The following is a 16,415-nucleotide window of genomic DNA, read 5'->3' as shown; positions in this document are numbered from 1 at the left end:
GTTCAGATTTGGGTGCACGTTAAAGAACCCCAGGTGGTCTAAATTTCCGGAGCCCTCCACTACGGCGTCTCTCATAATCATATGGTGGTTTTGGGACGTTAAACCCCACATATCAATCAATCAATCGTTCATATTCGGTCCTCGCCTTCAATGTTGCTGCCCATCGGCAGCTGCTCGCCAATAAACGTCCTAACAATTTGTTGAAAAGTGATGTGCCACTGAAACAGCTTCAGTCTGCATTTGATACAACTGGAGCTTCAACCCAGTACCGTGTCATCTACCATGCCCAAAGACGCCGCTCAGAAAAAGCACACAGAAGTGAACGCACGCACACACACACACACACACACACACACACACACACACACACACACACACAAACGCGCGCTCACACACACACACACACACACACACACAGAGTAAGAGAGAGAGCGAGAAAAACCTCAAGAGTATGTATGCTACTGAAGAGTATAAATGCTACGAAGAGTATACACTCTTCAAAACTACCTGAAGAGTATATATGCTACGAATTTACGAGAAAGCTTTGCACTCCACAATGTTCCTGTCCTTCAGGCAGATGTCTGTCTAAGAGTGATATGTCCGTCCTCTCGACTCACCGACATTTTTTCGAACTATCCCACCTTGCACAATGTTGATGGTGATGCATAAAAGTGATAGTTTTGAAGAGTGGGCCCTAACGAGCACGTGCCAGTCAACAACTCCGACTAGTTGTCTCTCAGCGCAATGTCAAAGATCTCGAGAAAGAGTAATTGCTAGTAGGTTATTTCGTCACCGAGTTCACCACAGGGAGCTAGCATGATTGGATACTCTAGAATCGTTCCTTTTTTCTTCGATTCTATGTTTTTAAGGCTTTTTTTTCTTTTCACCTTCGTTATTTGCTTCCTTCCTTCCTTTTTTCTTTCCTTCCTTCCTACCTTTCTTCCTTCCTTCATATTTTTCTTGAAACTGCCCGCTACACTCAATACGTCTGACTGGTTATTTACAGCATATGCCAAATCTAACCGTCACGCCTCTTCTGGATTTGGGTATCTCTCCATTAATCAATAAAGCATGAAGTGAAACTTGAAAGATAATGCATGCCATACATATACCGAGTATGGTATGGCAATGAGGCGATAGAGAAGTGAGGATGCGCAAGAAGACAGAACGGTAAAGCATAGCACAGCAGTAATACTCACATTATAAATCATTTCTGTATACCAGCGTGCATCAAAATCTATACCGTGAACGCTTTTCGTGAAAGCCTTCGTAGTTCTGGCGCATGGTCTTTATTCACACCAATGACCTTATTGCCTCCGAACAAGTGATCCACAAAGCATGCAATGGCAGTGTTATATGTATGGACTCACCACTCACACTTGAAACATCTGAAACAAGATGAAGATAACTGAGTAATATGCAATCAAAGTCATACGTACTGAACCAGCCGTAAGCTTCGCTTTCATAGTGTTCAGTACTGTGCCTACTTACACAATGCTGGCTAATGTGTTCGCGAAATACGATGGTTTTAGATGAGAAGCAGCTCTTTGAATAGCTTGTGTAATGCTGTCCGTCCACGTCTCCGTGCCGACGCGCCGCACAGCACTCTCCCAACCGCACGTGTTGGAACGATGTCAAGTAGGCCAAGTCCCAGTTACAAATTACCGTCACACTCCCTCATCCGCAGATGCTGCCTGCTACTCCCAACACACCAAGGTGGTGTTGCTCTTCCACCTGCTCGCAACACAGTTTTCACTTGTTTCACCCTCTTCAACGCCCGCAACGCCCGACCACACATCTAGTGACAACACTCTTTCGGCTTTTTATGTGTGATAAAACTTTGAGGAAACCCAACCCACCATACATGTTTTCGTGTTTAAAAAAACGCTTACTCGAGTACAGCCTAGACTAAGTTTCGCTTCAAACCGTTCTTTTAGAAACCGCGTCGACATTTCTTTCTGCCAAATCAATGGCATGCACACCGCTGTTGCTTCGCCTCTCATTATGGTTCCCATCGGAGAGATGGTCCATATTTTTTGTAGTGAAAGTGTCTATGAAATTAAGCCAATTCACAATATAAGGGGTCCTATTGACGTGCTCTTCAATTTTGTTTCCAGACAATTACTGAGGCAAAGAAACAGTAACCAAAGAGGACTGGGAAACTAGTTTTACTAATTCCGCAGGAAACGAACATACTAAAGAAATTCTGCCAGTGTTCCTGCTAAAATTCCCATTAAAACGTTATTAGACCGTCTTAATACTTACCTGACTGTTGTGATACGGATAGCTCAGTTTCCCCTAGAACAAAAGAAGAAAATATTACAATTTGAATAAGCTGAGCTCAGCATATGGAAACCACACCTCCTGTCAGCTTAGATCACGGTAGATCTGAAGTTGAGATAATGTGAAATACTTCGGCATCAAAAGCTTGTCATGTTGATGTGCCTTTGTCTAGAGGTGATTGCAGCTCTTATTTAATTCTGCGACTTTTTTGTTAATTCGGGACATCACTTTCTTGTCTAATGTGCATCAATCATCAAGCTCCAACTTTGTGCTTAAAGCTTAATTTTCTTTGTGAGAGCATAATCTATATTTTTAACACAAAATTGTTTTATGTGGAAGAGCACCATAATTTTCATGACGTATTTTCCTTACGGAAGTACATCAGCAACACTACAGAGCAAAGAACGAACGTAAACAAAAACGTATCTGTTACCAGGAGTCGAACACTTCACCTCAAAGTTCAGGACGATGGCTGGCGGGCGTTTAACGCACTACATCATCATCATGAACGACCACTGCAGGTGAAGGCCCCTTCCATCATCCTCCAGACAACTGGGTCATGTACTTGCTGCTGCCACTTTATACCCGCGAACCTCCTAATCTAATCTGCCCACCTAGTTTTCCATCTCCCTCTAACCCGCTTGCCTTCTCTGAAAATGTAATCAGTTATGCTTAATTATCAGCAGTTATCCTGCCTTCATGCTACGTCTTTAAGTTATGACCATTTCTTCTTGATTTCAACAATGATATACTTAACCTCGGTTTGTTCCCTGACTTACTCTGCTCTCCTCTTGTCTCTTAAGGTGACACCTATCACTTTCCGTTCTATCACTCGCTCCATTGTCTTCAATTTAAGCTGAACCATCTTTGTAAGCCTCCAGATTTCCGCTCCTATCGTAAGTATCGGCAAGATTCCGCTGTTATTTACGTTCCTCTTGAGGCATTGTGGCAATCTAACAGTCATTATATCAAAGTACTTCCCGAATGTGCTCCACCTCATCCTTATTCCTCTAGTTACTGCTAACTCGCGCTTCGGCTCTACGATTATTACCTGTCCTGAGCCGACGTAGTCTTTCACAACTCTAAGTGCACTATTACCCATCTCGAAGCACTGTTCTACTCAAAAAATGTTGTACATTACTTGCGTTTTCTGCAGAATATTTTGAGACCTAACTTTCTGTTCTCCTCTTATATTTAGTAATCATGAGTTGCAATTCGTCGCCTGAGTTACTCAGCACTGCAATGTCATCTGTGAAGTTCAGGTTACTAAAATATTCTGCAATACCTATTGTTCCTAACGTTTCCCATTCTAGGCCTCTGAAAACCTTTTGTAAGCACGTGGTAATTAGTATTGGGGAGATTGTATTTCCTTGTCTTACAACCTTGTTCATTAATAATCTATCGCTTTCTTTATAGGGATCCATGGTGGCAGTTTATACTCTGTAGATTTCTTCCAAGCAACCCACTTCACCACTGTCAAAACCACGAAGAAAGCTAAACGAAAGCGCCCTTTCTCCCTCTCACAGTGCTCTTGTTCATAGAGCGGTGCCGCCACCTGCAGAAGGAGTAGTCACGTTATAAGTTGCTTCCGCGATCACCTGAGGCAACGCACTATTCCTATCCCCGGTACATGCATTCTACACAGACAGACAGACAGACAGACAGACAGACAGACAGACAGACAGACAGACAGACAGACAGACAGACAGACAGACAGACAGACAGACAGACAGACGGACGGACGGACGGACGGACAGGCAGACGGACGGACAGGCAGACGAACGGACAGGCAGACAGACAGAAAAACCCATTAGCAAGTGCGTTCGGACCACCAGGGGTCCCTGGACCACTACGCACCGCCACACGTCTATGCTACGCCTGCATGGACACGCCTTTCGCCACGATGATATCGACAGCCCAAGTCACCGCAGACAAATAACTGTCTGGCTACGCGGAACAGATGACGCACGCAGCGTTTCTCTCCACGTTTTACGACTCTTTTAAGGAGTGCGTACAGAGTCCCAGTGTGCTTGTTGCGGGTATATTTTTCGGTATTCACTATATTTGGTCTACTAGTATCTTTTGCGAACTTAGCCACCGTAAAGATTCACTCATAGCCACGAGCGTTCATCTTCAAGATGGAGACGCACAGCTGGGCGTCAACGTTGGTGGGTCCACATCGTCAATGGAGATAGTATAAGCTTTGATATATCAATGTGCTATAAACAACCAGCTATATGATTTTACAAGCTTTGATATATCAATGTGCTATAAACAACCAGCTATAGTTGCGTAAAGGCACGTTTCACTTTCGCGTTATACTGATTCTTATGAAGGGCAGATCGGCTATGTCTTTTCTTTTACCATAGATCTTCTCTATAGTGCTAATTGGTACCACTCTGTTGAAAGACTTATTCCGCCACACCTACGTCACGAATGGTTCATTTTCGAAAAACGTTCAATGCCTCGTTGTAGGCCAATATCACCTAGGTTACTTCAGGCCTGCTCACTGTGCCGGCCACGGGCTCTGATGCCACGCCATTTTGAACAGTGTGCTTCGCTGCACAGATGTGCCTACGCTGCTCTAGTCACTCGACAGACTTGGATCTAAGCCCGACGAAAGTTTTTGTGGTGTGCTAGTGTTCTTGTAGGTGACTGGAGAAGGCCATCTTTTTCTGTTTCCGTGAACTGCAGCGCGGATATGTGATGCATTTTGTGCAATGGATATTCGCAATCTGTACGGCTGAAAATCCGAATTGTTGAGGGATGCTGCCTGGTGAATTGTCGTGGCAAAGGTACTGATACTGCGAGTGTTCTTTTTCATAAGGACAACCAAGGAACGAAATGGGAGCGTGTCGTTCGTCAAGCTGACGTCGACATCCATTTTATTTGTGGCCTGAAGGTACGTGTGTACGTACTACATACTTTTAAGTCATTTCAATGACCCCATCGCCACCATGTTCCGTTCTTGGGGCAACATGATGGTGTCATGCTTGCTTTTGACTAGTTACTGTAGGCCCTGGCATTAAGTAATGAACACGCGTAGCAGAACATCTTTAGAACGGGTGTTTTTCCTTCAGGGTCAGTCACCATTGTTCAAATGACGATTAGCGCCACGGACTTCCGTTACCTCTGTTCGCTTGGATGCAAAAAATGGAAGGAATGCTGTTGCAATACTGAGTGCCTCTGTTTTGTGAATAGTATTTTCCTGCCAGTGTTCATAACATGTTGTTGCAGTGCAATTATGATCAGCACCTCAGTCTAATAAAATTTCCTAAAATTTAAATTCGTCTAGACATATACGGTAAAGCATTTTATTATATGATTTTCAGATGTGTAATCTATACTTCAAGCTATATTAATTTAGAACAACTATCGAAAATATACCGATCCATGAAACGGTAGATCGGCAGAAACGCCAAGGGGGCTACGTGGTTCAATATAGACCCAGCACTAACACTTTTCCCAGGCCGTAAGTTGCGTGATTGACAACGCACCACTGCGAGAGGAGCCAGAGCAAAAGAGAAAACGCTGCCTCGCGTGTCGGTCACGAGAGATTTTTGTGAAACGAAAAAAATTGTTTTTTTTTCTTGAAATTGTCATCGCCGTCTTATTGTGCTGAATACCATACTTGTGGAAGCAGCAAACAGTCTCCTCGTTAACTACGTTTCCATGAAGACAGATGATGGAAAAAGTACAAATAGAACTGCAGAATCTTTGCAAATGGGTAACGAAGAGAGTTTCTCTGGATAGTCTATTAGATAGTCTGTGTGTATACGCGAGTGTAAATAAATAAATAATGAATAAAAATTGCCATATTTATTTTTACATTTGTTGGTTCGCCAAAGTTTACTCTTATAGATTCACCACACGTTGGATAGCTTCAATCTTTGGCTTTTTCGCGGAAGAAACGGCTCACAGGTGAATCTTCCATTGCTTTAAAGCGCAATACATCACTTAGGCCAGTGCCTTTTTTTACCGAACAAGCAGAATAAGCTGTTAAGCATGTAAAACTTGCCGGAAACGCTTTATTTTTATTTTTGAACGGGAGACGATTGTGGCAATGAATTCACAGACTACCGTACGCGCGCTCGCTCGGGGGCAGTGATCAAGCCTGATAATCTCAGTAGTAATGTGTAGGCCCACCGCCCCGATTTGCGCTGGTGCAGGGGCCATTTACCATCGTGCAAAGTAGACAACGCGATGCCTACTGACTACCTGTGTCGAGGCCTACTGCTTAGAAAGGCGTGAAAGAAAGAATAAAATAGATTTTTTTTATCTCGTGTATACGAAGACCATCCCATGGAACTTTGTGGAGCTGTCAAGCGCGAGAACGTCTTCACGGAACTAACCCGTCTGCAACGGAACTGAAGTTGAGCATTTGGCGTGTCTTGCTTTGTTTAAGATAACCAATCAATTTTAAGAGAACCTTTTTATTCTGACTCCTTTGTATTGTCTTTTAGGTACAAAACATCTGTGCAGCTACGCCAACCTTTTTTTAGGCCACAGCACGCATATGATAAAGATCTATTCATCCTTGTAGTATCTAATATACCGCGAATTCTTCATGGTTGCCGCTGCCTGCAAACGCCTCAGACGCGCCAAAATCACCTTGTTTCATTCACGTGAGATTAAAATTTGATTCTTTAGATTCAAGCAGCGCGAAGAAAGGACGGTGTTACCAACGCTTTTCTAAAATAAAATTGGCAGATCCCACGTACAGTGGGAATCGATATGCGAAGCACGAATGATAAATGTTGATACGTCACTTTAAAATGAGCACAACGATACGATCTGGAGGTAAATGATGCCTTACATAACTTTTGTGTCATGATTGTCATGTTTCAATGGGCCGTTTACCTTTGTCATCTATTCATGTCCGGTGATACTAAATTTAGTATATGTGGAGCTACCGAAACGGCCGCGAGCATGCTATGAGCGTGCTATGATGTCATGTTCTTACATGACACGCGTGTCAGGATTATTATGTTTGCACCAGTCATGTATTTTGTCATCCACTGACGTCAAGTTACACCAAACTTCATATTAGTGGAGCTAGCGTAACGGCCACGAGCGCATCATATAGGGCCCAATATACTCCAATATAGCGTTGACGCATGCCCAAGCTGGGCCCAGCGACGCTACGTTAAAAAAATGCGAGCACTCTAAAGTCTGCGCCAGGCGTGACCGGCGCGACCAGCGTCCGTCGGCGCGGCCCGACAGCAACCAACGTGGAATGCGAGATGCTGCATTTTGCACCGATGCGTTACCCAGACAACACTGCGTCTCTCTCTTTTCGTGACGGAGGGACGCCGAACGTGCTGAAACGCGCATGTGTCAAAGCAACGCAGCGCAGCGTACGCCTGCGAGTTTATGGCAAGACCGCTGCCTAGCGTGGTAACGCCGACGTGGCGCGACGAAATGAACGTCGGCGAGCACGCGCACCGCTTCCCGTCGTAATGTATTGGTGCCTTGACTGTGGCATGTAGTCATGTTCTCACATGACATGCATCTCATTATTATCATGTTTGCACTAGTCACATACCTTCGTGTTTCATTAGCGTCAAGTAATACCTAATTTGGCATATGTGAAGCTAGCGAAACGACCGCGAGAGCATCATCAGTGAGGCATGTGGTCATGTTGTTACATGACACCCATGTCGTGACAATAAAGTTTGGATGTGTCATTTACCTATGCCATTCGTTCGCGTCACGTAATACTGAGTTTGGTACATGTGAAGCTAGCGAAATGGCCATGCGCGCATCATGAGCGTAGCATGTAGTCATGTTGTAACATGACACGCATCTCATGTTCATCATGTGACATGCATGCACCGGTATCATACCTTCGTCATCCATTCACGTCAAGTAATACCAAATTTGGTAAAAGTGAAGCTAGCGAAACGGCCACCAGTGGATCATGAGCGTGGCAAGTAGTCATGTTGTTACATGACACTTCACTTCGCTAGCTTCACGTGTACCAAATTCGGCATTACGTGAAGCGAACGAACGACATGGGCGAATGACACCTCCAAACATGATTATAAAGACATGCATCTCCTGTAACCTAATGGCTACATGGCGCACTGATGATGCGCTCGCGGCTGTTTCGCCGGCTTCATATATGCTAAATTGGGTATACGTCACGTGAATGTATGACGAAGGTGTGTTACTGGTGCAAACATGATAATCCTGACATGCGCGTCACGTGAGAACATGACTAGATGACTCACTCAAGGTGCCAGTACCATTTGGCGTCACCCTGCGCGCGCGCCGGCGTTCGTTTCGCCGTGTCACGCCGCTGATGGCGCGCCAGACGTCGATCTGCCTATCAAGGGAGCGTACGATAGCGTGGTTCAAGAGGAATTGTGGGGAATACTGGACACACTAGGCGTGGAACATGTAGCCACTAATCTTTTAAAGGGTGTCTATAAAGGTAACAAGGTAGTTATAAAGGGGGAAAAACAGGTATCCAAGCTGGCAGAGGTAAAACGGGGGCTTAGGCAGAGGTGCCCCCTGTCACCCTTATTATTCATGATGTACCTACAAGGATTAGAGGCAAAATTAGAGGGAAGTGGACTGGGCTTCAACCTCTCTTTAGTGAAACAAGGAAAACTTATTGATCAGGCACTACCAGCAATAATGTACGCAGATGATAGAGTGCTAATGGCCAACAACAAGGAAGATTTGCAGAGATTGATGGACATCTGCGGTAATGAGGGAGATAGGTTAGATTTTAGATTCAGTAGGGAAAAATCAGCAGTCATGATTTTCAATGACAACGAAGGTAGTGAGCTTAGCATACAGGAGGTCACGCTAGACATAACAGATAAATACAAATATCTGGGCGTATGGATAAGCAATGGGGCCGAGTATCTGAGGGAACACGAAATATACGTGACGACTAAAGGTAACAGGAATGCAGCAGTCATGGAAAATAGGGCACTGTGGAATTACAATAGGTATGATGTTGTGAGAGGAATATGGAAAGGGGTCATGGTTCCTGGGCTGACGTTCAGCAATGCGGTCTTGTGCATGAGATCAGAAGTTCAAGCAAGATTAGAAATTAAGCAACGTGGAATAGGTAGGCTTGCTTTAGGAGCTCACGGGAATACACCAAATCAGGGAGTACAAGGTGATATGGGATGGACATCATTTGAGGGCAGGGAAGCTAGCAGCAAGATAAAATTTGAGAAGCGATTGAGAGAAATGGGGGAAGAGCGTTGGGCTAGGAAGGTTTTCAGCTACTTGTACATGAAGAATGTCGATACAAAATGGAGGAAGCGAACCAGGAAGTTGACTGGTAAATACTTAGAAAACAGCAGGTGGCCAAACCAAAAAGAACTATCGGTTAAGAAAAAAGTGAAGGAAACGGAGACTGACATGTGGAGAATGGGCATGATTAAGAAGTCCGCACTAGAGATTTATCGAACTTTTAAGCAGGAAATTGCCAAGGAAAGGATCTATGATAATACTCGGGGTAGTTCTCTACTGTTTGAGGCCAGGACGGGAGTACGGCGAACCAAGACATATCGGGCCAAATACGAAGGGGTCGACACAGTATGCAGTGCGTGTGGAGAGGAAGAAGAAACTGCCGAACACTTGATAATGTTCTGTAAAAGGCTTCACCCTATAGTTCAGGATGATGGCGCAGAGTTTTTCAAAGCACTGGGATTTAGGGACAGCGAGGGCAAAATATACTTTAAGCGGGTAGACTTAACTAGAAGGAGGTTATCTGACTGGTGGCTAAAGTCAAGGCACGAGTGAAAATTAAACCCTTCACTGCGAAGTACGAATCCTCAACTTCATTATTTAAAGGAAAAAAAAAAGATAAATGTAATGGTTAGTTCACTAAGTATTACGGCTAGGTGGCGTTAGCCGCCGCCCGATCTAAAGGGTACAGCCACATCCATCCATCCATCCATCCATCCATGCCTGACTATAGTGAACTAAACTCGGAGACAGCAACTTTCTAGGGCAATGAAGAGAAGGCTACGGAACCAAAGTGGGCGTGTTCCACTGCTGAAGAATATAATCTCACGAAAGTGTCTCTCTTTTCTGCATGGAGATCGCCAAAAAATACTAAAATTTCTACGGGATCCTGTTCAAAAAACACAAACCAACGAGATATTTATATTTGTTTTGTTTCGTGATGTGTCGTATCGCGTTTTTTCACGTGTGAAAATGTCGCACGTTTTAGGTGCACCTCACAGTGCTAATGGCGTCTTCATTTTTAGGTGAGTGCTCGACACACTCCAGCTATTCCGACGATTCACGGAAAGATCTTGTGTTCGATTTCACTCACAAATAGCTGTGTAAGTGGACGTAGCGAATTCTGTGCAGTGGTATTATTCGAACACGGCCAGAATTTGAAAAAAATTGTCTAGCTGGATTACTTGGAGGAGAAATACATGGCAGTAGCTCTATCCCCTATCCTTTCCCTTCATTTGACACTTATAGTTTATCGTTAGCGTGATAGCGGAGGTTAAGAAAATGGCGTTCCCCTGCAGCAAACGTTCGCTGTGGACAGCGTCTTATAGGTTAACGTGATAGCATTTATGTAGTTTACCTGCCGTAACTGTGATGGTGGTGCCAACTATTGGAGGGCTGAGAAGTAAGAACAGTGAAAGCCCTAAAGCATATGAGTGTTTACTTTTTATAATTTTTTATTTCAATGAACTTGTCTAAGAACATCACGCTGTCAAGTCAGTAATTCACTGCAAACAAACAAATTTCTTATTGAAAAAAAAAACAGGAAAAATACTGGCAGAATATTGTAGATAACTGGGAGCTGTGAACGACACTTTATCTACCATACTAAAAATATTCATGGTCAGTAATGAAAGTAGAAAGCATTCAGAAAAAAAAACAGATACTGATGCAAGTTGAAAAGCAATAATTGATTGATTGATATGTGGGGTTTAACGTCCACAAACCGCCATATTATTATGAGAGACGCCGTAGTCGAAGGCTCCGGAAATTTCGACCCCATGGGGTTCGTTAACGTGCACCCAAATCTGAGCACACGGGCCTACAACATTTCCGCCTCCATCGGAAATGGAGTGACCACAGCCGAGATTTGATCCCGCCACCTGCGGGTCAGCAGCCGAGTACTTTAGCCGAGCACTAGACTACCGCGGCGGGGCAAGTTGAAAAATAGAAAAACACGTTAGTAATATGAATATCAGGCAATGGAAATAAAAATACTTTGTTAACAACCGCAAACAAGAAAAATAAACGAATACCTATAATGAACTGGCAAGAGCTTAAAGCTAGCACGCTGCCATGCAAAATATCCGGCCGGCAATTTGGATCTGGCTCTACAAAGATACATTTTCGCCATCAACTATGAAATTGTCAGTCCCAATATTGTCGGCAGCGTCACAGTATTTCTCAAACGCTCTGACCTGTTAAGAATCAAAGGTAAAAGCAAAAGCTTCTCGTCACGGTATTGCACTCTCCAGTTCATCCATCTCATTGCCGTCCCCAGGCAAACTGAACTCCTTTCTGTCTGTATATCTGCAGTCCGAGCAAAACCACAGCACACAGCACATCTTGGGCATCGTCGATCACGTACATAAGCCATGCCCTTGCATACACTTATCACACTCATAAGTCACACAAGTGAAAAAAAAACTAGCAAGACTGAACGCCCATTCAGCCGTACTTTTTGGTTTCTTAGCTTCCCCTACGTGGTGAAGTTCTCCTCAATGACCCCTGCGCTCTTCTAGCACTGCCTCCCGGCTGCTGTGGCAAGATAGCAAGTTCTCCCTATAGCGTTATTGAGCAGTACAAGATCATTAAAGTACTCTTGATACAGTCTTAAAACTGCCTCCTGTCGTGCCCAAGAATTTCGCTAAGTGGTAATTGAATGAGCGAAGGAAGGGACGTTATTAGATCGTGTTTCTTCGTTTGACACAATTGATATGACAACCAATAGATAATGAATGATGAATGCACAGGGGCGTTAATTGTACAGTTTTTTTTCTCACTCTGTCCCAGTAATTGCAATATTGTAGAGGATGTAGAGTGGACAAAAAGCAACTTGCCACTGGTACAAATCGAACCTGCCCTTCAGTCATCAGGCACGCCTCATAGTGGGTGGAAAGACTTGAGTATTAAGACAAAATCGTTGCGCCACTAGCAAGGGTCTAAATCTAGGTAAACACGAGTGGAATTGAATCCCAGCTGTGGTGGATGCATTTTCGATGGAGGCAATAGTGCTGTAGACCTATGTGCTTTTATTTGAGTGCGCGTTAAAGAACCCCAAGTGGTCGAAATTTCTGGAGCCCTCCACTATGGCTTCTCTCATAATCATATGGTGTTTTTTAGACGTTGAACCCCTCATATCAGATCAGGTAAACACGGACGTATATTGCGTATACTGCAGATCTCAAACTCGCCCTTTTGCTGACCAATTCTCTCTAGTCTTCGGCTCAGCGCTAAGATTGGCCACGCCGAGTTGAGTGTCATTGCATTGGCTCTATGCGTACTGCAAGTCGAGGGAGTCGAGGCCCTATCCTCAGCTGATATAGGATCGGTGAGCGAAACTTGCCAAACGCTATGACCAGACCCCAGTGGCTACTTACCCATGGCGACTTGTGAACGTAGCGCTAAGGCCTAGGTCAAGCAGCTGTGTCCGTTGGTTCGCTTCCTGGGTTGTTCTGTGCGAGTGCGTGCCAGCCAGATCACGAGGACGTAGCTGATGTTGATAATGATGATATTAGTTGGATGATTGGCACGTACAAGAGTAGTTGAAAAAAGCTACCGAATATCGTCTTTTATTATATCCCTGGCGAAGAGCCTTTGCCAAACTCGTAAACGCGAAGTAGTTATCCCAAAGCTGGTTTGCCAGGTACCAAAGCTAAATTTCTACAAACACAGCTGCTCAGGCACCTTCGTTACTGTGCACGTTCTGTGGTAAACTTTAAATAATTGATGGTTTCTTTTTTACCTTCAGGTGGTTCGACACAATGCAAAATACACTTAAAACTACCTTGACGTCGTATTGGTATAAATTTACCTGTGCCTGTCATTTTGTCTTTGCAGCTTCCATTTCTGGGTTCTCTAGTGCAACAGTATGCGCGGCCGTCTGGGACTATATTAGTAAAACTAATAGGTTGACAAATGAATCTCAATTATTTTCCTAAAGTGTTCACAAGATTATATACGTAGAAAAGTCAGAGTATTCCTCTACTTAGGAATGACTTTTTTCTTAATTTAAACAATTATATACATTAAATCAAGCATCACATTTATTTAGGTCATCCGTAAACTTTCTATTATATAATCTCTATTATTCGATAACTGCACAATATTTTATAAAACCACTCAATTCTTGGCCAATCTTCCAAAGTGGGTATGCGCCACGGAGAGTAGGTGAACAAGAATAAGAACGGTGAACCACGTTGATAACAGTAAAAAGTACTCCACGCTTTTTTGGCCAATCTCCCTGAGTGCGTATGAGCCATAGGATTAAGGAAACAAACTAAAGAGCAATAACAGGCCTGTGATGAATGAATTGTGGAACTTTATATACAGGCCTGACAGGCGCGATAAGCACGTAGTTAGTTTCTGCCACGTTGGCACAGGTGGGCTGGGCCGTACAGCTGCACCACATTTTTCTAGGCTATCAGTAAACCTTCTGTTATACCTCCATTTTTCCACATCTGAACAGCAGTTTTTGAAACCACTCGATTCTTGGCCAATCTCCCATAGGGGGTATGCGCCACTATTAATAGGTGAACACCACCACCAACAACAACAACCACAGCTGCATCGTGGGTACTCTAGACATTCCAAAGCTGATCCCCCTTGTTGGGGCTTCTGATGGCGGACCACCACTGGACCGGGTTGGCTTGATCTCTGCCCCGTAAGGAAGAATTAAATGGTATCTCCGAAATTCTCCTTTGTTCAGGTCATTTTTCACACAGCTGTCTGCTCTGCTCGAAGTTTTATCACTTCGTTGATATAATAGCAAACATGTTATTTATTTTTCTCTCTCTTCGAAATTTGACAATTTTGAATTAATTTCGACAATTTAAAATTTGAAAATACAGTCGTGTTAAGCACGACTGTATTTCTCATCGGCAGATTTTTTTCTGTCAAATCTTCCAGAGTGAGTATGAGCCGTACTCTTTATATTTAAAACAAACAAACAAAAAACATACTCTGGTTCATATTTATTCTCTCATATTTACATAGTAATACCAGCCAAGACCTAAGGAATGAGTCTCGTATCAATAAAAGACACAAAATTACGGGGCAGGCCTCGACACAATAGAGAAAATTGCTTGCGTGTAAATTGATCATGATTAAGATGAAAGACACGGTCTTTATTAATAATGATTATAACAACCACAACAAAAACGACAACGACACTATGAATATTAGCATTATCATATTAAAATTTATTAATGTTATATTTGTTATTAATATTATTATTATTATTATTATTATTATTATTATTATTATTATTATATTATTATTATTATTATGTTATTATTATAATTATTATTATTATCATTATTATTATTATTATTATTATTATTATTATTATTATTATTATTATTATTATTATTATTATTATTATTATTATTATTATTATTATTATTATTATTATTATTATTATTATTATTATTATTATTATTATTATTATTATTATTATTGCACCCCTACTTTTTCATGCCCGTGATTGCGCCTGCTGTAAGTGTACTCCCATTGAATATGTTGATTCTATAAAATATCTTGGTGTATTTTTCGGTAGCAACCTGTCCAGGAATGATCATTTAGCTTACATTTGTGACAGACTACGAAAAATCTCGTGGTTACTTTTCAATATTAGATCAATTGCACCCACCAATATTAAAGTGACAATCATGCTTGCTCTTGCGTATAGTATTCTACGAGATGGCATCACTTTCTTTGCTTTATGTTCTTCGCGATAGCAGCGTTGGGTTGACATAATTTTAAAAAGTATGTTGAAATCCATTGTGTATAATTGTTCTTCAACAGACAATGTATATTATTTTCTCTACTTCGCCTGCCGTCTTTCAAAGCGTCCTTTAACCAAACTGTTGTATTACGGCATTTCTGGGGCTCTCAGTTCAAAGAGGAATGTATTAGCCCTCGTATATTTAGAAAAACTGCCCGCTTTTTGTACCATTCGCCAAAACATGGTATGGCATAGCTACTCGAAAGGTCTGTGTCCCCGCTGTTTTTAATGATATCCCCCACAGTGTTTTTTTGGCAACAACTAAACGCAGTCTACGAAAGAGCCTAAGGTCTCTTTATTGATGCATCAGTTATCGCATTGATATTCTTTTCTAGTTTCTTGCATACAGGGTATATTCTGTTTAAAATTTTTCAATGCTTGTCTTCACATTTCTGCTGTTTAGGTAGTATTGCTTCCGCTAATATGATTCTTGATTGTTATTGTGTTTATATGTAGCGTAAATGAGTTACATGTATTCTTTCTCTGATTGTTTACATGAAAAGCTTTTCAAATTATATGTCATCTCTCGTCTGCCGATGTGCCAGGCCAAGTCCTCCAAGCCACTGTCTGGCTTTGACGGGCCTGTTATTTGTTTTGTACAACTCAAGATGGCAATAAAGATTATTCTTAATATTATTATTATTATTATTATTATTGCTGCTGTTGTTGTTGCTGCTGCTGCGGTTGTATTTTAATATACGCGCAAACAGAAACACAACCATGATTTTCCTGGGCTCAGGAATTGGCTACAACACCTTTTGCGGACCAGTTCATTCCACAGGCACTGCTAAGGTTCAGTCAGGAAGAAAGCAAACAAGATTGAGAATGATGGCAATATAGAAATTATAATGGGGAAGCACGCTAAAAGTGCCTACACTTCTCTCATTTGGGTGATTATTCCGTAAGAGAAAGAAAGCTCGGAAATTCTGCCAGTTACCCGCCATGCAGAAATGTTAGGCAGTTAGTCTGTAATGCTGAATATTGTAATCATGAGTTTTGGAACGCGAAATTGAATATCGAGTTCAATTTATTTTATTTATTCAAAAAAAAGCATAATGAACATACCGACCATTAGCCTTACCATCCTCTTGGTCCTTTTATTTCAAGAAAAGCATGATGGCTACTAACATTTTATTTT

General features: G+C 42.4%; 1 long non-coding RNA gene across 1 annotated transcript; it reads right to left on the bottom strand.

The window, feature by feature from the left end:
• Window positions 1–1,369: 1,369 nt before the first annotated feature.
• Window positions 1,370–12,962, bottom strand: LOC142768367 (uncharacterized). The gene is made up of 3 exons (XR_012885264.1): window positions 12,873–12,962; window positions 2,266–2,298; window positions 1,370–1,388 (listed from the first exon to the last, which is right to left on the bottom strand). It is a non-coding gene; the product is annotated as an uncharacterized LOC142768367 (long non-coding RNA).
• Window positions 12,963–16,415: the final 3,453 nt, after the last annotated feature.

This window comes from Rhipicephalus microplus, chromosome 1 (assembly GCF_043290135.1).
Source record: "Rhipicephalus microplus isolate Deutch F79 chromosome 1, USDA_Rmic, whole genome shotgun sequence".
NCBI lineage: Eukaryota > Metazoa > Arthropoda > Arachnida > Ixodida > Ixodidae > Rhipicephalus > Rhipicephalus microplus.
The sequence above is the reverse complement of the archived record's forward strand: the minus strand, read 5'-3'. Positions and strand labels throughout refer to the sequence as shown.